The 24,371-nt window shown below is 37.5% G+C and overlaps 1 protein-coding gene across 2 annotated transcripts in view; it reads right to left on the reverse strand.

Moving 5' to 3' along the window:
* Positions 1-11,068, reverse strand: part of LOC137621492 (uncharacterized) — a 92,288-nt gene extending 81,220 nt beyond the window's left edge. The window contains exon 1 of one of the 2 annotated variants that reach the window (XM_068351831.1): positions 10,913-11,068. The gene's annotated coding sequence lies outside the window, so the exon portion shown is untranslated. Of the gene's footprint in view, positions 1-10,737; positions 10,833-10,912 lie in introns of those variants that run through there. The other variant, XM_068351832.1, reaches the window with a different exon arrangement.
* Positions 11,069-24,371: the final 13,303 nt, after the last annotated feature.

Consider the following 24,371-nt stretch of genomic DNA (forward strand, 5'->3'; position numbering starts at 1 on the left):
ATGTAAAGGCTCAAACCTGTCTGACATGAGGAATCTTAGGACCACGTCTAAATTCCACCCAGGTGTAGCCAAACGACGTTCCTTAGAGGTCTCAAAAGACTTAAGGAGGTCTTGCAGATCTTTATTGTTGGAAAGATCTAAGCCTCTATGCCGGAAGACCGAGGCCAACATGCTTCTGTAGCCCTTGATCGTAGGAGCTGAAAGGGAGCGAACTTTTCTCAGGTATAAGAGAAAATCAGCTATTTGGGCTACAGAGGTACTGGACGAGGATACGGAAACTGACTTGCACCAGTCTCGGAAGACTTCCCACTTCGATTGGTAAACTCTAATGGTAGACGCTCTCCTCGCTCTAGCAATCGCACTGGCTGCCTCCTTCGAAAAGCCTCTAGCTCTCGAGAGTCTTTCGATAGTCTGAAGGCAGTCAGACGAAGAGCGTGGAGGCTTTGGTGTACCTTCTTTACGTGTGGCTGACGTAAAAGGTCTACTCTTAGAGGAAGACTTCTGGGAACGTCTACCAGCCATCGAAGTACCTCGGTGAACCATTCTCTCGCGGGCCAGAGGGGAGCAACTAACGTCAACCTTGTCCCTTCGTGAGAGGCGAATTTCTGCAGTACCTTGTTGACAATCTTGAATGGTGGGAATGCGTAAAGATCTAGGTGTGACCAATCTAGGAGGAAGGCATCTATATGTATTGCTGCTGGGTCTGGGACTGGAGAGCAATAGATTGGAAGCCTCTTGGTCAGCGAGGTTGCAAAGATATCTATGGTGGGTTGACCCCAAGCCGCCCAAAGTCTCTTGCACACATCCTTATGGAGGGTCCATTCGGTTGGAATTACTTGACCTTTCCGACTGAGACAATCCGCTAGGACGTTCAAGTCGCCCTGGATGAACCTCGTTACTAGGGAGATGCCTCGATCTTTTGACCAGATGAGCAGGTCCCTTGCGATCTCGTACAGAGTCAATGAGTGGGTACCTCCCTGTTTGGAAATGTACGCCAAGGCCGTGGTGTTGTCCGAGTTGACCTCCACCACCTTGCCTCGAAGGAGATTCTCGAAGCTTATCAAGGCCAGATGAACCGCCAAAAGCTCCTTGCTGTTGATATGCATGCTCCTCTGACTCGAGTTCCACAGACCTGAGCATTCCCGACCGTCCAGCGTCGCGCCCCAGCCCAAGTCCGATGCGTCCGAGAAGAGAACGTGGTTGGGTTTCTGAACTGCCAGGGGAAGACCCTCTCGTAGGCTGATATTGTCTTTCCACCAAGTCAGACAAGTCTTTATCTTTTCGGAAATCGGGATCGAGACCGCCTCTAGCGTCTTGTCCTTTTTCCAGTGAAAAGCCAGATGGAATTGTAGAGGTCGGAGGTGTAGCCTTCCTAGCGAGACAAATTGCTCCAGGGATGACAGCGTTCCTACCAGACTCATCCAAAGCCTGACTGAGCAGCGTTCTTTCTTCAACATCTTCTGGATGACGAGCAGGGCTTGATCTATTCTGGGGGCCGACGGAAAAGCCCGAAAAACTTGACTGTGAATCTCCATCCCTAAATACAGAATAGTTTGGGATGGGACCAGCTGTGACTTTTCCAAGTTGACTAGGAGTCCCAATTCCTTGGTCAGATCTAGAGTCCAATTGAGATCCTTCAGACAGCGATGACTGGAAGAGGCTCTGAGAAGCCAGTCGTCCAAATAAAGGGAGGCTCGGATGTCCGATAAATGGAGGAATTTTGCCACATTCCTCATAAGCCTCGTAAACACGAGAGGAGCTGTGCTTAGGCCAAAGCACAGGGCCCGAAACTGGTACACCACATCGTCGAAGACGAATCTCAGAAAAGGTTGGGAGTCTGAGTGAATGGGGATGTGGAAGTAAGCGTCCCTTAGGTCTAGAGAGACCATCCAGTCTCCCTTTCTGACCGCTGCTAGGACTGACTTTGTGGTCTCCATGGTAAACTTCGTCTTTGTGACAAAGACATTCAGAGCACTGACGTCTAGCACCGGTCTCCAACCTCCTGTCTTCTTTGATACTAGGAAGAGACGGTTGTAAAACCCCGGTGATTGAAGGTCCGAGACTTTGACCACCGCTCCCTTCTCTAGCAAAAGAGACACTTCCAGTTTCAGGGCTTGTCTCTTTTCTTCCTCTCGGTACCTCGGAGAGAGATCGATGGGGGACGTCGCTAGAGGAGGTCTGCGTACAAAAGGGATTTTGTACCCCTCTCTGAGCAACCTCACAGATTGTTGATCTGCGCCTCTCTTCTCCCAGGCTCGCCAGAAGTTCTTGAGTCTGGCACCTACTGCTGTCTGAAGTTGCGGGCAGTCAGACTCTGCCCTTAGAGGACTTGGATCCTTTCCTCTTTCCTCTCTTCCCTTCGGCACGAGCACCTCCCCTGCTGGAGGCTCTGCCACGAAAGGGCGGGATAAACCTGGACGCTGGAGTGTCTATCCTAGGTCTAGCAGACAAGGCAGGCAAAGGGGGAGCTTTGCGAGCCGAGGACGCAACTAAATCGTGGGTGTCCTTCTGCACTAAAGACAAGGCAATTTCCTTAACCAAGACTTCAGGAAACAAGCACTTAGACAAGGGCGCAAAGAGTAGCTCAGATCTTTGGCATGGCGTCATTCTTGCTGACAGAAAAGAGCACAGAGACTCTCGTTTCTTAAGGACTCCGGACGTGAATGAAGCGGCAAGCTCGTTGGACCCATCGCGGACGGCCTTGTCCATGCAGGACATAATGAGTAAGGAAACATCCCTATCGGCAGATGAGATTTTCCTACTCAGGGCTCCCAAACACCAGTCCAGGAAATTAAAGACTTCAAACGCCCTAAATATGCCTTTAAGAAGGTGGTCCAGGTCCGAGGGAGACCAACTAATCTTCGAGCGTCTCATGGCAAGGCGGCGGGGAGAGTCTACAAGACTTGAGAAGTCGCCCTGGGCAGAGGCAGGAACTCCCAAGCCGAGAACTTCTCCCGTGGCATACCAGACGCTCGATCTAGACGAGAGTTTAGATGGGGGGAAGGCAAATGCCGTCTTCCCTAAACTCCTCTTGGTCTCTAAACAATCGCCTAACAGCCGTAAAGCTCTCTTGGATGAGCGAGAGAGAACGAGTTTCGTAAAGGCAGGCATGGTAGCAGGAACGCCTAAGACAAACTCGGACGGCGGCGAACGAGGAGCCACAGAAATAAAGTGATCAGGGAACAACTCTTTAAAAACAACCATGACTTTTCTAAAGTCCAAGGATGGTTGAACTGCTTTAGGCTCATCTAATTCTGAAGGCTGATCCTCAGGCTGTGGTTCAGCAACGTCCTCATCTGACAGTTCCTCATCCGATAACTGATGAGAAAACGGCAAAGGTGTAGGCAACGTTTGACTCGCAGAGTCCGGTCGCACTGGTGCATACGTGACGGAGCAGGACGCAGCGTCCTGGAACTGCTGAACAGTCTGGGAACTGTCAACAACAACAGGTGCGCGAGGACGCACAGCGTCCACCCGAGACTGTTTAGACCGTCTGGGTTGTGCAGTCAACACCATACCGGGTTGCGGAGGTTGACGCACCGCGTCAAAACAAGTCAACTCTGATGGTTGGTGAACGTCCTGAACGTCACCAATCGCATCAGTGCGTTGCCTAACGTCAACGTGTGGCTGGAAATCCACACTGGGTCGCATCGGTGGAGGTACAACCCCAACTGGTTGACGCGAGAAAACTACATCCACGTCAACAGGACGCACAACAGAACGCTTGGATGGCAGATGGCCAGTAGGTTCAACGGAAACCTTCTCAGCGTTGTAGTCCTCCATCAAGGACGCAAGCTTAGACTGCATGTCTTGCAGTAACACCCATTTAGGGTCTACGGAAGCAGGTGCGGTAACAGACGGGATTAGCGAATGAGACGGCACAACTTTGCCTCTCTTAGGCGGCGAGCAGTCATCAGATGACGGCAACGGGTCCGAACTGTCCCAGTGGCTACATCCGGGACGTTGGACTTGTCCTGAAGGGACCGACTTACGTTTTAAAGGTCTAGAGACCTTGGTCCAAGGTTTCTTACGTGAAACACCTTCGGACGACGAGGTAAAAATGGGCTCTCTCGTCTTATGGTAGGGGCGATCTTGACGAGATACGCCTGATACCAAAGAGGGAACGTCTGTTCGCTGATCAAGGCCTCTCGAACCCATAAGTCGTACGACATTGCTTCTCCCCTGGGCTTGGGAGCTTGCAAGAGGTCCCGGACTAGGTGGACGACAGGCACGAACAGACGAACCCTCAGTCGCAACACTGTTCACAACACTTTGCGTAACACTAGGCACTGTGACACTTTCCGCCGTGGCACTTTGGCACTTGAGTTCCTTCACGTCCGCCATGAGTTGATTCCGGTCACTTGCTAAAGCCTCTACTCTCTCCCCCAAGGCATGAATAGCACGCATCATGTCTTGCATAGACGGTTCCTGAGTGCTAGGAGGGGGGTTAGGAACAACCACTACAGGGGAAGGATTAGGTTCAGGGGCATGTGGAGAGGAAAAATCTACAGACCTAGAAGAACTTCTCCTTACCCTATCTCTCTCTAGTCTGCGTGTACAGTGAACCCTCGTTTATCGCGGTAGATAGGTTCCAGACGCGGGCGCGATAGGTGAAAATCCGCGAAGTATTGACACCATATTTACCTATTTATTTAACATGTATATTCGGACTTTTAAAACCTTCCCTTGTACGTAGTACTGTTAACAAACTACCCTTTAATGTACAGAACACTTAATGCATGTACTACAGTACCCTAAACTAAAACAGGCACAAATATTAAAGGCGATTTTATATCATGCGTTTCCTAAACACCTAAAAAGCACGATAAAAAATGGCAACCAATGTTTTGTTTACGTTTATCTCTGATCATAATGAAGAAACAAACTCATTTAGTGTACTGTACACATATATGTATAGGTTAGTTTTTGCATCGATTATATTGATGTACAGTATACAGTATGTTGATTTTGTTATTACCAATGTTTTACTTAATTTTCCTTAGGACTTCCAAATGAAATGTTTTTCTTTATGACGCCACCTGAAACGACGGCGTCATAAAGTACGCTCAGTAAACAACCACGCTCAGAACAAAGAAGGCATTTACTGTAACGCGCATGATGAAAGTGATAAATAATGATATTTACAGTAAAAGCATTTACAAAATATGTTATTACAAATATTATTTACCGTATCTATATAAAATCATACAGTACATACTGTACGTAGCAAAGCAGGAAAACAATTTACGAGAGAGAGAGAGAGAGAGAGAGAGAGAGAGAGAGAGAGAGAGAGAGAGAGAGAGAGAGAGAGAGAGATTGTTTTACGTACGTAAATGTAAATTTTAAACAAAAAAAATATGATAGGCTTTTAAAACCTTCCCTTTAACTTAATGCATACAGTACTAAACTATAAAACAGACACAAATATTACAGTAAAATGTTTAAGTAAAAAATAAAGATTGTTACTGTACTCACCACGAAAGAAGTTCAAGAAAAACTTGAATGATGATGGCGATGAATTTGCTGCACAGTAGAAATGATGATGATGAAGCTGATGATGTCTTCTACTGTGCAGCCAATAATAGTATTTTACGTCTCTTCAGACGGAGGTGTCTTTTCCTGGGACACCTCTTCAACTTCTTCCTGAGACACTTCTTCAATTTCTTCCGAGGGCATTGTGATCGGAAGTTGCTGCCGCTGCTTCTTTTTTCGCAAGAGCATCCTGTAGGGAGCCATTTGTTCATCGATCTTGGTGCAGAATTGTAGAGAACGAACCATATCCTCGTCCCACTCTTGCGACATTTCTTTCACCTCATTCGCAAGCTTGCAGAGCTTGGCAAGCCGTTCTATAGTTAAGACCGTTTCTTCGACATTTTCTTGGATCTCTTCCTGTGTTTCACTGTCTTCACTGCCCGATTTCGTCAGGTCTTCGAGGTCTGCGGCCGCGTAACTTCTACCGTCTTTTAACATAGTATCGAGAAGCGTCACCTTCTCAGCAATCATCATTTTTCGGTGCTGTTTAGGCTCACTACCAGCCTTAGTAGAAGCAGAAGGCTTGGGAGGCATTGTACAGTAGGGTTTAACAGAAAGTTCAACTTAAAACAGTCGCACACAGCACAGATTCAACTTCACAAACTTAAGAACGTCTACTCAGCAATACGCGGAAAGAGAAAGTGAACGATGCAGACCCGCGAGAACTGTGATGCTGGAAGTTGAAGATGCGGGCAAAACACCAATCACAGGCTAGATAACAAAACTTGAGTTTTGATTCGTCATCTATCAGCGCTTGAACCAATCACAACCCGTCTTATACAGTACTATGGTGCGTTGGTTACTCATAGAAGATGTCCCGCGCACACTGAACGTACGTAGATTAAGTACAATACCGTAATAATAATAAATAATGATAATAATACTGTACAGTAATAATAATAATAATAATGATTAATAAATAACAATAATAATTTTATTAACAACAACAACAATAATAATAATAATAACAATAATAATAAAAATTTACGTACGTACGCTATTTTACGCCTCTCTCTCTCTCTCTCTCTCTCTCTCGTACGCTTACAGTACTTATTCGAAATGTGATTTTTGCAACAAAGAATATTATTGGATGCAGTACTGTACTACGTACGTATACATACAAAAGATTCATGGAAAAGAAGCACATCCATTACAGTACACACCATTCTAATATGGTATGACTGCATCTGATTTGCGTTTCATGTTCGATTTAATTTTACTACGTACTGAATTATCGTATGATCACATTCTCTTTTCGTGTTTTATTTCTTTCTGTGCTGAATTATATATCATATGTAATGCAATGAACAATCAGTAAGAGCAGATATTACTAATTACAGTATTAATGGAATTACAGGTAACAAAATATCGTATTTGGTTATCTTCAGATTTCGCGATATTTTCGAATTTTCCGGAAAATCCGCGATATGTATATATATATGGGTTATGGGAAAACCCCGCGAAGTGGTGAATCCGCGATTGTCGAACCGCGAAGTAGCGAGGGTTCACTGTATATTTATCAAATTCGATCCAATCGAATTCCGAAAGGCCCACGCATTCCTCACACCAATCTCCCAATTGACAGGTTTTACCCCGACAATTGGAACAAACAGTGTGAGGGTCGAGAGAAGCCTTTGGAAGACGCCTATTACAGTCCCTAGCATTACATTTTCGAAACTTGGGAACTTGAGAAGGGTCAGCCATTTTGAATTAGTCAAGGGAAAATTCCAAAAAACGATCTAAGTCATCAACAATTAATCCGATTCAAAAAAGAGTTCAAGGATTTATTTGAAGAAAAACACCTATACTGCGAAAGCTCAAACCAAACTAAAGTACTTCACCAAATATGATGGGAAAAACTCCAGGTTCTACAGCGAGTAAAAGTACGTCTTGTCGACACGTCGACAGAGAAGAAATTGAAGGTTTTGTTTACATCCGAGAGTGGTATCTGGCCGACAGTTGGCGCTGGTGGGCACACCCGCAACCTGCATAGCGATCGCTCGCGAGTTTTTTATGTATGTGTCTGTCGAGCAACAGAGTAGCAGCTATTATATATTCACCGGCTAAGTTAAATATTTAAAAATACTGTATAATCAATATAATCGATGCAAAAACTAACCTATACACAGATGTGTACACTAAATGCGTTTGTTTCTTCATTATGATCAGAGATAAACGTAAACAAAACATTGGTTGCCATTTTTTATCGTGCTTTTTGGCGTGTTTAGGAAACACATGATATAAAATCGCCTTTAATATTTGTGCCTGTTTTAGTTTAGGGTACTGTAGTACATGCATTAAGTGTTCTGTACATTAAAGGGTAGTTTGTTAACAGTACTACGTACAAGGGAAGGTTTTAAAAGTCTGAATATACATGTTAAATAAATACGTAAATATGGTGTCACTACTTCGCGGATTTTCACCTATCGCGGTCGGGTCTGGAACCTATCTACCGCGATAAACGAGGGCTCACTGTACCCATATCAAATAGCGTGGTTTGTACTGTATTTCAGTTACGGAACAAACTACTTTATCTTATAGGAAAAATTACACTCTTCGAAAATGACACTCGTTCCCGTCGCAAATGAATAGTTTCAGTAATATATATACGTATATCTATATCCTACGATAATGGGGGACCCCCAGTGGGAACTCGGGGTTTTGGGTGGGGAAAACATACTGCAGAAACGATAATCGTAAAACAAGCCTTTTCTTCTCTATACATTACCTTCTTGGATGTATAATAAACGGAGGAAAAGACAAAACATTATAATTGGAAAAACTTTGGAGGCGCCGTTGCAAAGGCTATGTCTCATGAAAAAATACAGTAACCAGAGCTGCCAACGTGTGATGTAGATCAAATGTTAGCGTATCATGCTAACATTAGCAGTGTTTTTCATTTAATTTTTCTCATTCTACTTGCCGGTTGTAGTCACTCTTGTTCATTCGTTTGTACATAGCAGGTTTCGACCTTCTACGTAAAAACCCCGCCTCCCTGCGCAGAGACTTTTCCTCCACCAAAAGGATTTCTTCTTCTCTAATCATGAAATGTAACCATTCATCTCTTTACCAGTTCTGTTCAAGTCTATTACTTGATTAGTTATGTAATACCCTCATATACATATTACGTTTACCCCAGTATTACTAGTTTTATTATCCGATACCTTATAAAATCACCTCATTTTATATACCCATCAAATATTATTTATCATACATTCCATTTTATCTTCATATATTACTTTTATACATTTTGTTATTACCTTGTCACTCCTAGATTTCACATAAATACTTGCTCTGGACAAGTTTCCCATTCTGTTCATTAATGTTTACTCTCTAGACTCCGTTGCTTTTCCGTTAACCAATCACGAACCCATACGTATGTAAAGTTTGCACAGGGGGGTTAAAATTGCCGTACCCCCACCTTCCAACAATCCCTTTTCCATTGAAACCTTTGCCCAAATCAGGTCTTTGTTAGTTCAAGTGACGTATTTTAGCGAATTTTACAATCAAATTTTAGAAAATTGTATCGACTTCAGTAATCCATACTTGAAAGTATTTTGGTGAATTCCAATGTTGGTAATTTTCTTGAATCACGTAATGTAATACAGTATACCAACTTTTACGGTGTTCCGACCCACAAGTTACGTCGTCACGGTCATAAAAGTAAGTCATTAATTTCTTTAATTTTAATGTGTTAGTTTTACTATATTTTGTTAGAGTGCGGAGCTCAACATTACCGCTTGCCAGTGCATACGAGGTTGATGTTTTATTTTCCTGTGATCGTAAGTGAGGAACAAGAACCATTATATTTAACGCTGGTAATGTTAGCGTAACATTGCTAATGTTAGTGTGCGCAGCTCAACATTACCGCTTGCCAGTACATACGAGCTTGATGTGTTATTTTCTTGCGAGCGAAGCGAGCTAATGTCGCAACAAGAACCATTATATATAATGTTATCGTAACAATACTAACGTTATCGTAACGTGAGTGAAGTGATATAACAAAGGATCAATATATTGGGTTTGTGACCTGGGAACTTCTAGGTTAGGTTAGGTGGGTTTGTGACCTGGGAACTTCTAGGTTAGGTTAGGTGGGTTTGTTAGGTTCTGTACCCTTTTTGTACTTTTTTATATATTGTGTAAAGGGTATATTGAAAAATTCTTTAAAATACACATGATAATATTACCGTTACCAATGCCACCGTAGAGTTGGTAACGCTGTGTATCACTGTAACGTTGGTAACGTTGCTAATGTTATCGTTCGCAGTACATACGTAAGTAAAGTGACACAGAATTTGAACAAGACATTATATTTAATCATTTTAATAAAATATATATAATAAAAGACATTATATTTAAACATTTTAACAGAAAATATATGTTTTCCTGTAGAAAATAACGTGATTTAACCGGACTTCACCTTCATTTCATCCGTAATAACAGCAACCAGTCCGACTACTTAAAGTTATCTAATTAGTTCTTCTGTTGATCTGCGGTTGAAATGAAGGTCAAATTCGGTCAAATCACGTTATTTACTACAGGAAAACATATATTTTCTGTACGAAATCAGAATCTGTAATACAGTAAAACTTTACCATATTTTCTGTTTGAAATCAGAATCTGTAATACAGTAAAACTTTACTGTTTTCTATAGGAAACACCTGTTTTATAGTAGAAAAGCATTTATCATCCATCAGTATAATAAAACCCTTAATTGAGCAAAAGATCTATTGGTTTTCACTTTAACGTACCGTCGCTTCACTCGCGATTAATCAGCATCTCATTGCTCCTATTTTCTGGCAAGCAGAACAAGTTTCACTACAAGCGTTAGCCCCGTGAGCTAGTATTTCATCGTTATCAATTATATAAACTTAATTTGATTACCTTAGTTATTATTACCATGTGATCGTTATGGGTTTAAGCGAATTTACTATTAATGATTTACTGAAATATACTAATTTAAATCATTTGGGGAAAATTGTGTTAATGTAAAATAAAACCGCTCAGCATTTTTAAAAAAACCATAGGGACTCTTAAGCTTTTACATATCAGCCACACCAAATAGCATTTTATTTTCTCTAAACCCATTACTGTACTGTACTCTTCTATAATTTTACCAGTGTGGCTTGACTAGACCAAGAATACCAGTTGATGGCTAAACTACTAGTAGGGTAACTTTTCAGTTTTTAAAGTAAGAATTCTAACCTTTGACATGACCAATCTACAATGGGATCTCTTCCTAGGTTGTGCTATTACTGGATCAAGGGCAACCTAACTGGGACCTAAATAGGATACTTGTCAGACTAACACTTTCATCTCTTCTTGTCTTTTAATCATGACAGCGACCGTAAATACTTCAAGAACGTTTTATCTACATTACCTTCTTGAGAACATATAAACGATGACGATATTACATATTGGGAACGGCGATCTCCTGACATTTAATAACGTTTGAAGTTGCTCACTTTCTAAAAGTTCACCAAGTACATCAACGTATCAGTCATGTTTACATCCCCTGGACTTACTACGCCATACTGTGTCCGGTTCGAGAGCGTAAATAATCTTGAAAATCATTTAAAATAAGTCAATTAACCTTATCATAATTGTCATAGCACGTAATTAAATATATATTCTAATCAATATAAATATATATATTTTTCTATCATTGCGATAATAATTCAACTGTCAATTACACTATGCGTGCGTAGTAAGCATAAGCCAGATCCAGTGGCATTCAAACGAAAGATATTTTATTGCATTTCGCGCGATATTTCAACGAACACAGGGAAATATCAACACGACGTTTGATTCACTAATTGATTGTGTAAACGTTTCTTTTCAAGGTACAAAATTAGAACAGACATCCCAATTTTACCTTACGTCATAGTAACAAAAAGCAGCTGACGTCGAAGTAAGTGATGACACAAGATCAGCTTGAAACCGAAGTTGTGAGGTAGTCTTTATTCCAACCTGTCTCTTAAATATCCGTTTAAATAAGTACTGTTAATAATGCAAATGCACTCATGGGAAACAAAATATAATGAGAGTCTATGTAAACTTTTGGAGTAGAATGCCGATATGAAAAGGTTGAAAATCAGAGAAAATAAAAGTAAAGCATTAATAAAATTAATAGGCTACAATCATGTAATGAAAAATAAATTTCTACTTCCATAACCTCAGTTGATAAACATAAATTCGAAATCATTTAAAGCAGACAAGCTTGTCCTGAAAATTTTAAATCAGCGAATCAATGGAATTTCGAAAGGCTGCTTGTGACGCTTAGATTCTGGTATAGCAACTAATTGACGTTCTGCGCCACTTTTCCTTATTCAAAGGAAATATAAGATACTGTTGACTACCGAAGTGTATATAGATTACCTACATTATATTTTGAATTGCTTCACAAAAAAAGGTTAAGATCGCCTTACCTTATGTAAGACACGGGCTCTTGCGTTAACAAATTGTGGACTTCAATAATAATGGAAAATGTTTTAGTAGCATAACAATCTATAACTGCAGTGCTATAAAACCACTAATAATGCTATACAATAAGGCACTTATTTGCAGATAACCATGTAAATAAATATAGTATTTTTTATGCAATTTATATCGTGCCATTCAGCAATGGAAGTGGTATAACAGGTATTGTGAATAATGTTTGTGAAAGTGAGAGAACGTTTGTTTGCACCTGATTGTAACAACTAATAGGCTACTTACACTGTAACAACAATCTGTACAATTATGCGCCAAATCTCGTTGACAACAGTACAGTTATATGAACGTGACCGAAACGAAGTTCAAACCTCAAGCCAACTTTATGGTTTCTGGTTCCTAACTGCTCACTCCGCAAAGTAAGGTTACGGCCAATGCTTCTAAGATTATACTTATTTAAAGGTTTAAAGGTCACTCATGAATGACAAATGCAAGGGACAGTGACACTGACCTAGCATGCAGAATAATGCCATAGAGACTGTCTATATATCATGACGTCCTGTCCACTCTACACCCAAGCAAGGACCAGGGTGGCCTAGGTAATGACTGCTGATGATTCAGCAGAAAGGCGTTATTTTACCCGTAACATAAACAACATTATTAATGAAAACCCAAATCTTTAATTTTATCCCATTCTACATTGAAATCAGTTGGAATAATACCTTGCTCTCATCAGTTCTGGCAACCTATTGTGGTGTTTGGACTTTTTAAATTCTTCTTTCATATGCATTGCCTTACTTATGTATACAATCAATCACTGCTAGGATTTTGCAACATAGCCTACCTACGCCGATGTGTTGTTTTTATCAACTGTCCTAATTTTGGACATGTAAATGAATCTTCTTTTTTGCCTTCAGCTTTTCCCTTTTCTATATGGGGTCGCTGTTTCTAGTCAACCTTCTTCATCTTCCTCTGTCCTGTACATCTTGTTTTCTTAGACCCTTTTCCTTCATGTCATTCCATAATTTATCTTTCCACTTTAACTTTGGCCACGAAAATAAATGTTCTGTATTATCTTCTTCTTTGAATAGGTCACACACATCATCTGTGTTTTTTCCCCTGAAATTTGCTTTTAGCTTGAGCACATTTAACCCCGCCTTCATTGCAATGATTGGCTTATCCATGTAAGTTCCTGTTTTAAGACTGTGGGCCATTTCCTTCGATGAATCTCAATTTTTCGTCCCTTTCTTCTTATGTTCAGCTTAACTGAGAATGTCTGAATGAACATGGTATGGCGCTAGAAAGCCTCCGTGTGTGACGATACACTCATTTTTTCGTAGTTTAATGAAAAAGTGTCATTGTAAAGTTAATCTATATAAAAGAATCCCCTATCATACGGTCACTCACAGCAAATTGTTTCATTGTCTTTAATTGAAGTCTGTTGTTACTATTGTGAATGTTAATATGACATTTAATAGTTAACAAGTTTCGTAAGAAAATGTGTTTCTTTTATCGTGATCTAAAAACAAAGTATCATTTATATATATCATCGATTTATTGACTGATTAATTTTCATAGCGTCTTTAATTCATGAATGAAAGACCATACAAAATCATAGGTGTGAATAACTAATGAATTTATTTTATGAAAAGAAACATTGCTGTAAAGAGCCTGGAAAGAAAGATTGATGAAAAGCTGAGAAATGAACAAGCCTGATTTAAAAAAAAGGTAGAAGTTGCACTGACAAAATTTTCATTTTGAGACATGTTGTACAGCAATACGTAGACTATAGAAATGCACTTTTGATGAAATTTGTGGACTATGGAAAAGCCTTTGAAAGTGTGCACCGATCAATTTTGTGGAGAGTCCTGCGTTATTATGGAATTCCTCTTAAATATGCAAATTTGATTAAGTCTGTTCATGAGCATAGCAATTGCAAAGTTAATGTTAATGGAGTCTTATCATATGAATTTCCAGTGAACAGCGGAGAATTCCAAGGGAATGTGTTGTAACCTATGTTGTTCATCCTCCTCGTGGATTTTGTAATGCATAGAACAGTCGAAGATGGTGGAGAAGGATTGGACTGGATTGGTGATAGGAATTTAGCAGACCTGGAGTATGCCGATGACGCTGTCCTTGTTAGGAGAACACCACAGGTTTTGCAATGCTTGCTTATCAGAATACATGAAATATCACAGGAGGCTAGCCTGGAAATAAATAGAAGAAAGACAGATGATGAGAACAGAGTATGCAATGAAAGATGAAATATCATTGGAAGGAGAAAGGATTCATGCGGTAGAATCAATTAAGTATTTAGGAACTATGATCTCCAATACAGGATCTTTAGAATTAAATTTTAGTAAAAGATTGAAAAAGGCAAATCAGACAATGGCTAGGTTAGGTAAAATTTGGAAATAAAATCGCCTAAAATTTCATATAATAATCAGACTATATATTAGTTTAGTGAGATTGGTATTACTCTATGGACATGAGTCATGGTATGACAATGAAACAATCTCCAAGATTTAGCAGATCTGAGAATAAAGCCCTCAGAAGGATATTGGGAGCTAAATGACAGGACAGGATTAGAAATGAAACTATAAGAGAGGTTACCCGAGTACCATACGTGGATGAGATCATGATGAGGGGTAGATGGAGATGGATTGGGCATGCTCTTCGCACTCCTCAAGAGAGATTAATTCAGCTAATGTTCAGCTGGGCTCCACAAGGCACCAGGAGAGTTGGAAGACCCAGGCGTACATGGCTAAGGACTATGAAGTGCGAAGTAGAAGATGATGAATGGAGAAGTATTGAATTAAAAGCTCAAGATAGAGACGACTGGCGAAATCTAACCGAGGCCCTTTGCGTCAATAGTAGTAGGAGGAGAAGATGATGAAGTTTTGATAGGCTAATAGTTCTAGATACTGTGCCTTTCAGTGTGATTATTCCTTCGTTTAGCAGATTCCGCAAGATGTTAGAACTGCAATTTTTTCATATGAAATTAGTTGACGAAATTTCAACTGCGGTGACATTAATGACGTGTGCATTTTATAGAAAAAAGTGCAAAAGGTTCCCCATTCGTTTGAGTTTTAATGGGCTAAAGCGATGAGAAGGATAATCATATTCTTTATATTCAGTTTATTTGTGACGCAACAAGGAAACAATGCATACGAAAATACGGATTCCTTGGTTAAGGACCATCACTTTTACAGGCCTTTGTTATGATAAAGTTTGATAACCCCTTGCCTAAAATAATTCGCCTGATCTAAATATAATTGTAATTACATCAATTACAGATCAAAGTAAATCCTTTACTTTCTTGTACTCGAAGGATGAATGAAAGTTATCAAAACCTTTCTTGTTTTCTAAGTATGAAAGAAAGTTATCTTATAATTTCTTGTTCTTTAAGGATGAATTAAAGTTGCCAAACAATTTATCGTTTTATAGGATGAATAAACGATGTCATAACCATGCTTGTTCTCTTAGAATGATGAAAAGTTATCATAGCCTTCCTTGTTCTTTAAGGATAATGAAAAGTTATCATATCCTTCCTTGATCTCTAAGGATGATGAAAAGTTAGCATATCCTTCCTTGTTCTCTAAGGATGATGAAAATTTATCAAGCATTCCTTCTTTTCTAAGGATAATGAAAAATGATGAAATACTTCCTTGTTCTCTAAGGATGATGAAAATCTATCAAATGCTTCCTTGTTCTCTAAGGCTGCTGAAAATTTATAAAATCCTTCATTGTTTCCAAAGGACGATGAAAATTTATCAAATCATTCGCAGTTTTCTAAAGATAATGAAAATTATGAAACACTTCCATGTTCTCTAAGGATGATAAAAAGTTATCAAATCCTTAAATCTCTAAGGATAATGTAAAAATTATGAAATATTTCCTTATTCTCTAAAGATGATGAAAATTCACCAAATCCTTTATTCTCTAAGGATGAGGAACATTTTTCAAATCCTTCATTATTCTCTTAGGATGATGAAAATTTATATAAAAATCCTTCCTTGTTCCCTAAAGAGGATGAAAATATATCAAGTACAGTAGTTACTTTTCCTCTAAGGATGGGGAAATTTTATAAAATCCTTCATTGTTCCCTAAGGATGATGAAAATTTATCAAATCGTTCCTTGTTTTCTGAGGATAATGAAAAATGATGAAATACTTCCATGTTCTCTAAGGAAGATGAAAATTTATCAAATAATTCCTTGTTCTCTTAGGATGATGAAAATTTAGTAAATCCTTCCTTAATTATTAGGGATGATGAAAAGTTATTAAATCCTTCCTTATTCTCCAAGGATAATGAAAATTTATCAAATCCTTCGTTGTTCTTTCAGGATGAAGAAAAATTATGATAAATTTCCTTGTTCTCTAAGGATGATGAAATTTGTCAAATCCTTCCTTGTTAGAATAATGAAAAATAATCAAATACTTCATTGTTCTCTATGGATGATGAAAATTTATAATATCCTTCATTGTTCCCTAAGGATAAAGAAATATAATGAAATACTTCCTTGTTCTCTAAAGAGGATGAAAATTTATCAAATACTTCCTTTTCCTCGAGGGATGAGGAAAATTTATGAAATCCTTCATTGCTCATTAAGGATGAGGAAAATTTATCAAATTGTTCCTTGTTTTCTAAGGATAATGAAAAACGATGAAATGCTTCAATGTTCTCTAAGGATGCTGAAAAGTAATCAAATCCTTCCTGGTTCTCTAAGGATGCTGAAAAGTAATCAAATCCTTCCTGGTTCTCTAAGGATGCTGAAAAGTAATCAAATCCTTCCTGGTTCTCTAAGGATGCTGAAAAGTAATCAAATCCTTCCTGGTTCTCTAAGGATGCTGAAAAGTAATCAAATCCTTCCTGGTTCTCTAAGGATGCTGAAAAGTAATCAAATCCTTCCTGGTTCTCTAAGGATGATGAAAAGTAATCACATCCTTTTTTGTTCTCTAAGGATAATGAAAATTCATCTAAATCTTTGTTTTCTAAGGATGATGAAAATTTATCAAATACTTTCTTGTTCTCTAAGGATAATGAAAATTCATCAAATCCTTCCTTGTTCTTTAAGAATGAGGAAAATTTATCAAATCCTTTCTTGTTCTCTATGGATGATGAAAAGTTATCAAACCCTTCTTTGTTCTCTAAGCGTGATGAAAATTGATCAAATACCTTTTTTCTCTAAGGATGAAGATAAGTTATGAAATATTTCCTTATTCTCTAAGGATTATGACAATTTATAAAATTCTTCATTTTTTTCGATGAGCTTGATGAAAATTCATCAAAGTACTATTTGTTAGGATAATGAAATATAATGAAATTGTTCCTTGTTCTCTAATGATGATGAAAATTTATTAAAGACTTCCTTGTTTTCTAAGTAGGATGAAAATCTATAAAATCCTTCATTGTGCCCTAAGAATGATGAAAATTTATTAAATCATTCCTTGTTTTCTAAGAATAATGAAAAATTATGAAATACTTCTTTGTTCTCTAAGGATGAGGAAAATTTAACAAATCAATCTTTGATCTCTAAGGAGGTTGAAAAATTTTGAAATAGTTCCCTGTTTTCTAAGGATGGGGAAAATCCTTCTTTGTTTTGAAAGGATGAGGAAAATTTATCAAATCCTTCCTTATTCTCTGGGGATGATGAAGATTTATCAAATCCTTACTTGTTCTCTATGGATGAAGAAAATTTATCAAACCCTTAATTTTTCTCTTAAGGATGATGAAAATTTATCAAATACTTCCTTGTTCTGTAGGGATGCTGAAAATTTATAAAATCCTTCATTGTTCCCTAAGAATGATGAAAATATATCAAATCATTACTTGCTTTTTAAAGGATAATGAAAAATGATGAAATATTTCCCTGTTCTCTGGAGATGATAAAAATTCATCAAATCCTTCTTTGTTCTGTATGAATGATGAAAATTTATCCAATCCTTACTTGTTTTCTTATGATGATGGAAATTTATCACATCCTTCCTCGTTCTCTAATGATGATAAAAAAGTTATCAAATCCTTCTTTCTTCTCTAAGAGTAATGAAAATTATAAAACATTTCCTTGTTCTCTAAGCATGATGAAAATTTATCAAATCCTTCTTTGTTCTCTAAGGATGATGAAAATTTATCAAATCCCTCCCTTGTTCTCTAAGGATGATGAAAATTTATAAAATAATTTTTTGATTTGTAATGATAATGAAAAAAAAATTGAAATATTTTCTTGTTTTCTAAGAATGATTAAAAGTTATCAAATCGTTCTTTGTTCTCTGAGAGTGACGACAAATCAAAATTATGAAAACCTTCATTGTTCTCTAAGGATGATCAAAATTTATCAAATAATTCCTTGGTCTCTATGGATAATGAAAATTTATCATATCCTTCATTGTTCTCTAAGGATGATGCAAATTTATCAAAAACCTTAATTGTTTCCTAATGATGATGAAAGTTTATCAAATCCTTTTTTACTCTCTTAGGATGGTAAAAATTTATCAAACATTTCCTTATTTTCTAAGAACAATGAAAATTGATCAAATCCTTCATTGTTCTCTAAGGATGATGAAAAATTATGAAAACCTTCATTGTTCTCTAAGGATTAAAATCTATCAAATCCTTCTTTGTTTTCTAAGGATGATAAAAATGATCAAATCCTTCTTTGTTCTCTAAGGATGATGAAGAATTACGAAATATTTCCTTGTTCTCTAAGGAAGATGAACATTTATCAAATCTTTCCTTGTTTTGTAAGAATAATGAAAAATGATGAAATACTTCCTTGTTCGATAATGTTGATCAAAAGTTATCAAATCCTTCTTTGTTCTCCAAGGATGATGAAAAATTATAAAAACCTTAATTGTTTCCTAAGGATGATCAAAATCTATCAAATCCTTATTTGTTCTCTGGGGATGATGAAAAGTTATCAGATCCTTCCCTGTTCCTTAAGGATGATGAAAAATTATGAAAACCTTCATTGTTCCCTAAAGATGATAAAAAATTATGAAATATTTCCTTGTTCTCTAAGGATGATGAAAATTCATCAAATCCTTCTTTGCTCTCTAAGGATGATAAAAATTTATCAAATCCTTCCTTGTTCTCTAAAGATGATGAAAATTTATCAAGTCATTCTTTGTTTTCTAAGGATAATGAAAAATGATGAAATATTTCCTAGTTGTTTAAGGATGATCAAAATCTATCAAATGCTTCTGTGTTCTTTAAGAAGAATGGGAAACCATGTAAACCTTCATTGTTCTCTAAAGATGATGAAAAGTTATCAAATACTTACTTGTTCTCCAAGGATGATGAAAAATTATGAAATATCTCCTTGTTCGCTAAGAATGATAAAAACTCATCAAATTCGTCTTTGTTTTCTAGGATGATGAAAAGTTATCAAATTTTTCCTTGTTCTAAAAGGATAATGAAAAATTATGAAAACTCTTATTGTTCTCTAAGGATGATGAAAAGTTATCAAATCCTTCTTTGTTCTCTAAGGATGATGACAATTAATTAAATCCTCCTTTGATCCCAAAGGGTGATGAAAAATTATCATATCCTTCCTTGTTTTTTAAGAATAATGAAAATTATTCAAATCCCTCTTTGTTCTCGAAGGATGATTACAAATTTATCAAATCCCTACTTTTTTTTTAAAGATAATGAAGATTTTTCAAATTTTTTATTGTTTTCCGAAGGATGCTGAAAAATTTCTCAAATCATTCCTTGTTCTATAAAGATGATTAAAATTCATCATGTCCTTCCTGGTTCCCTCATGATGATGATAAAATTTCCAAATCCTTTCTTCTTCTTTAAGGGAAATGAACAGTCATCAAATCCTCCTTCTTTTTTTTTTTTTTTTTTTTTCTGGCAATGAGGAAAGTGTATCATATCGATCCCTGTTCTCTAGGGAAGATGAAAATGTATTAAATTATTACTTGTTCTTTAGGGATGATGAAAATTTATCATATCTTTTCTTGTTCTTCAAAACGCAGTTATCAAATCCTTCCTTGTTCTCTAAGGAAGATGAAAGTGTATCATATCCTTCCTTGTTCTCTAGGAATGATGAAAATTTATGAGACCATTCCTTGTTCTTTAAATAGTAGTTATCAAATCCTCCCTTGTTCTGTAAGGATGATGAAAGTGTATTATATTCGTCATTGATCTCTAAGAATGATAAAAATTTATCAAATCATTCCTTTTTCTTCAAAGAAGCAGTTATTAAATCTTTCCTTGTTCTCTAGGGAAGATGAAAGTGTATCATATCCTTCCTTGTTTTCTGGGGATGATGAAAATTTATCAAATCACTCTTTGTTCTTCAAGGAATTAGTTATTAAATCCTTCGTGTTCTCGAGGGATGATGACAAATTTACCAAATCCTTTCTTGTTCTTTTAGGGAAATGAACAGTCATCAAATCCTTCTTTGTTTTGTCTGGCAATGATGAAAGTGTATCATTCTCTAGGGAAGATGAAAATGTATTAAATCGTTCCTTGTTCTCTAGGGATAGTGAAAATTTATCAAATCTTTTCTTGTTCTTCAAAGAAGCAGTTATCAAATCTTTCCTTGTTCTCTAGGGATGATGAAAGTGTATCAAATCGTTCCTTGTTCTCTAGGGATAATGAAAATTTATCAAATCTTTTCTTGTTCTTCAAAGAAGCAGTTATCAAATCCTTCCTTGTTCTCCAAGGATGATGAAAGTGTATCATATCCTCCATACTCCTCTAAGGATGCTGAAAACTTAAATTATTCCTTCCTCTCTAAGGATGATGAAAATTCATCAAATTTTTTCTTGTTCTTCGAAGAAGCAGTTATCAAATCCTTCCCTGTTCTCTAGGGATGATGAAAATGTATCAAATCATTCCTTGTTCTCTAAGGATGATGAAAATGTAGCAAATCAATCCATGTTCTCTATGTAGGATGAAAGTGTATCATATCCTTCTTTGTTCTCTAGGGGTGATCAAAATATGTCAAATCATTCCTTATTTTCTAAGGATCATGAAAATTTATCAAATCAGTCCTTGTTCTTCATAAAAGTAGTTATCAAATCCTTCCTTGTTCTCTAGGGATGATGAAAGTGTATCATATCCTTCATTGCTCTCTAAGGATGATGAAAATTTATCAAATCACTCCTTGTTCTTCAAAGACTTAATTATAAAATCCTTCCGTGTTCCCTCGGGATGATGAAAGTGTATCAAACAGTTCCTTGTTCTCTAAGTATGATGAAAATTTATGAAATAATTTCTTATTCTTCAAAGAAGCAGTTATCAAATCATTCCTTGATCTTCAAAGGATGATGAAAATTTATCAAATTATTCCTTATTGTTCCAAGAAGCAGCTATCAAATCTTTCCTTGTTCTCTAGGGATGATGAAAGTGTATCATATCCTTCATTGTTCTCTAAGGATGATGCAAATGTATCAAATTCTTCCTTTTTCTCTATATATCATGAAAATGTATCAAATCATTCCTTTTTCTCTAAGGATGATGAAAATTTATTTAATCATTCCTTGTTCTTTAAAGGAACAGTTATCAAATCCTTCCTTGTTCTCTATGGATGATGAAAGTGTTTCATATCCTTCCTTGTTCTTTAGGGATGATGAAAGTGTATCATATCCTTCGTTCCTTGGTCTCTATGGATGATGAAAGTGTTTCATATCCTTCCTTGTTCTTTAGGGATGATGAAAGTGTATCATATCCTTCGTTCCTTGGTCTCTATGGATGATGAAAGTGCATCATATTATTGTTCTTCAGGGATGATGAAAGTGTATGAAATCATTCCTTATTCTCTTCTTCTTCTTCTTTGTCTACATCTTTTCCCACTTCTATGTGGGGTCGATGTTTCTGGTCAGCTTTCTCCATCTACTTCTGTTCCACATTTCATCACCGGTTAATCCCTTTGATCGGAGGTCATCCTTGATACAGTCCATCCACCTTCTCTTTGGTCTCCCTCTCCTTCTCGATCCCTGTACCTCCATTTCCATCACTCTCCTCCCAATATACTGTTCATCTCTTCTCATGACATGACCATACCACCTCAGTCTACTTTCTTGGATCTTATCTGATAGTTTTCTAACTCCTTTGGTACCCTTAATTACCTCATTCCGTATCTTATCTCTTCTTGTCACCCCACACATCCACCTTAACATTCTCATCTCTGCCACATCCATCTTCTCTTCTGTCTTCTTTATTTCCCACGTCTCCGCTCCATACATCATTGCCGGTCTCACAACTGTCCTGTGTACTTTACCTTTCAACTTAACCCCTATTTTCCTGTCGCATAGTACTCCACGCACTTTTTTCCAATTCTTCCATCCTGTTTGTATTCTGTGGTTTATTTCTGACCCCAGATCACCATCCTCTGCAACTGTTGATCTTAAATACTTGAAATTTTCAATTTTTTTCAGTCTCTCTCCTTGTAAACTAAATTCCCCATTCTCGCCATTTTTCAATCTCAAATACTCTGTCTTTTTCCTGCTGATCTTCAATCCTCTAATTTCCATTTCTCTTCTCCACTCCTCCAGTTTCTCTTCTACTACCTCTCGCCTAGTGCTACACAGTATAACATCATCAGCAAAAAGCATACACCAAGGAGACTGATCTCTAATACCTTGTGTTACTACATCCATGACCAGATCAAAGGATGATGAAAAGTATCTTTAAGCAGCTACGCAAGCAGCATGAATCAAGCCACTGGTTTCTACGTTTCGGGAAGTTTTCAAGGAACAGTTAAATAGCGTTTCCAGCTACTTGTTGAGATACTACCTCTAAAGAGTTATTGGGTCCTTTGACTGGCCAGTCAGTAATTCATTGGATCCTTCTTTCTGGTTACGGCTCATTTTGTTTTCGCCTACGCATACATCGAATAGTCTGGCCTATTCTTATTACATTCTCTGTTCTCATACACCTGACAACACTTGAAATTACTAAACAATTCTTCTTTGCTGAAGGGTTTAACTACTGCAATGTAATGGATCAGTGGCTACTTTCCTCTTGGTAGGGGTAGAAGAGACTCCTTAGCTATGGTAAGCAGCTCTTTTAGGAGAAGGACACTCCAAAACCAAACCATTGTTCTCTAGTCTTTGGTAGTGCTATAGCCTTTGTACCATGGCCTTCCACTTTCTTGGATTAGAGTTCTCTTGCTTGGCATGCTGTTCTATCTCATTTCTCTTTTTTTTTCTCGAAGCTTTTATAGTTAAATGTAAGGATCTAATTTAATGAAATGGAATGTTTTATTCTAATTGTTTATTCTTCTCTTATAGTTAATTTATTTCCTTGTTACCTTTCCTAACTGGGCTATTTTTCCCTGTTGGGGTCCTTGGGCTTATAACATCTTGCTTTTCCAACTAGGGTTATAGCCTAGCTTATAATAATAATAATAATAATAATAATAATAATAATAATAATAATAATAATAATGTGAAACTCAATTATATGTACTTAGTTACGCAAAAGACTGTAGAAATAAATCTATACATATTCAATTAGATTTTAGAACAGAATTTTCCTTGGAAAACCTGATTCGTAAGCAGAGGCGGTTTGCAGACGCATTAGCTGAGCTCCCCCTATCTTTGGACGAATGGGACCTTTTGTTACTGATGTTAGTTGTGTTATATATAAAAAACTGCATTATGATTTTGAAACAATGGATATATTTGGGTCCCATATATAAATCTTGAAAAGGAAAAGATAGAGAGTTGATAAGATGTGGCTTTTGTCAAGTATGGCATCACATAAATTGCGTCTTTCTTATGGAACCAATGATGATAATGTATAACAAATGGCAGGAACATATAATGAATATATCAATAAAGTGCAGTCAAAAAGGAGAAATATAGAAAAAAATGTAAGCAGAACTTGAGCAGCGAGATATAGCTATTGGTGAACGCGATGCCCCGACTGCCAAGCCAGATACTAAAATATCAAAACTGACGCCAGGACCACTGCTACTGGGTACATTGCCACTGGGAAACTTGCCCATGTGGGAACATTGCCCATGAGGAAACATTGCCATTAGGTACATTGGCATGGGGAACATTGCAGGTGTTGGAACATTGCCCATATGGGAACATTACCACTGGTAACATTAGTCGTGCTGGAACATTGCCACTGGGAACATTGTCAATGTGGAAACATTGCGACAGGGAACATTACCCATGTGGGAACATTGCCCATGTGGGAACATTCCCCATGTGGACACATTGCTATTAGGTACATTGCCACTGGGAACATTGCCATTGGGAACATTGTCCATGTTGGAACATTGCCACTGGTAACATGCCTAAGTTGAAGCATTGCCCATGAAGGAACATTGCCCATGTTGGAACATTGCCACTGGTAACATGCCTATGTTGAAGCATTGCCCATGAAGGAACATTACCACTGGGAACATTGCCCATGTTGGAAAATTGCCACTGGTAACA

The sequence above is a fragment of the Palaemon carinicauda genome, chromosome 28 (assembly GCF_036898095.1).
Source record: "Palaemon carinicauda isolate YSFRI2023 chromosome 28, ASM3689809v2, whole genome shotgun sequence".
NCBI lineage: Eukaryota > Metazoa > Arthropoda > Malacostraca > Decapoda > Palaemonidae > Palaemon > Palaemon carinicauda.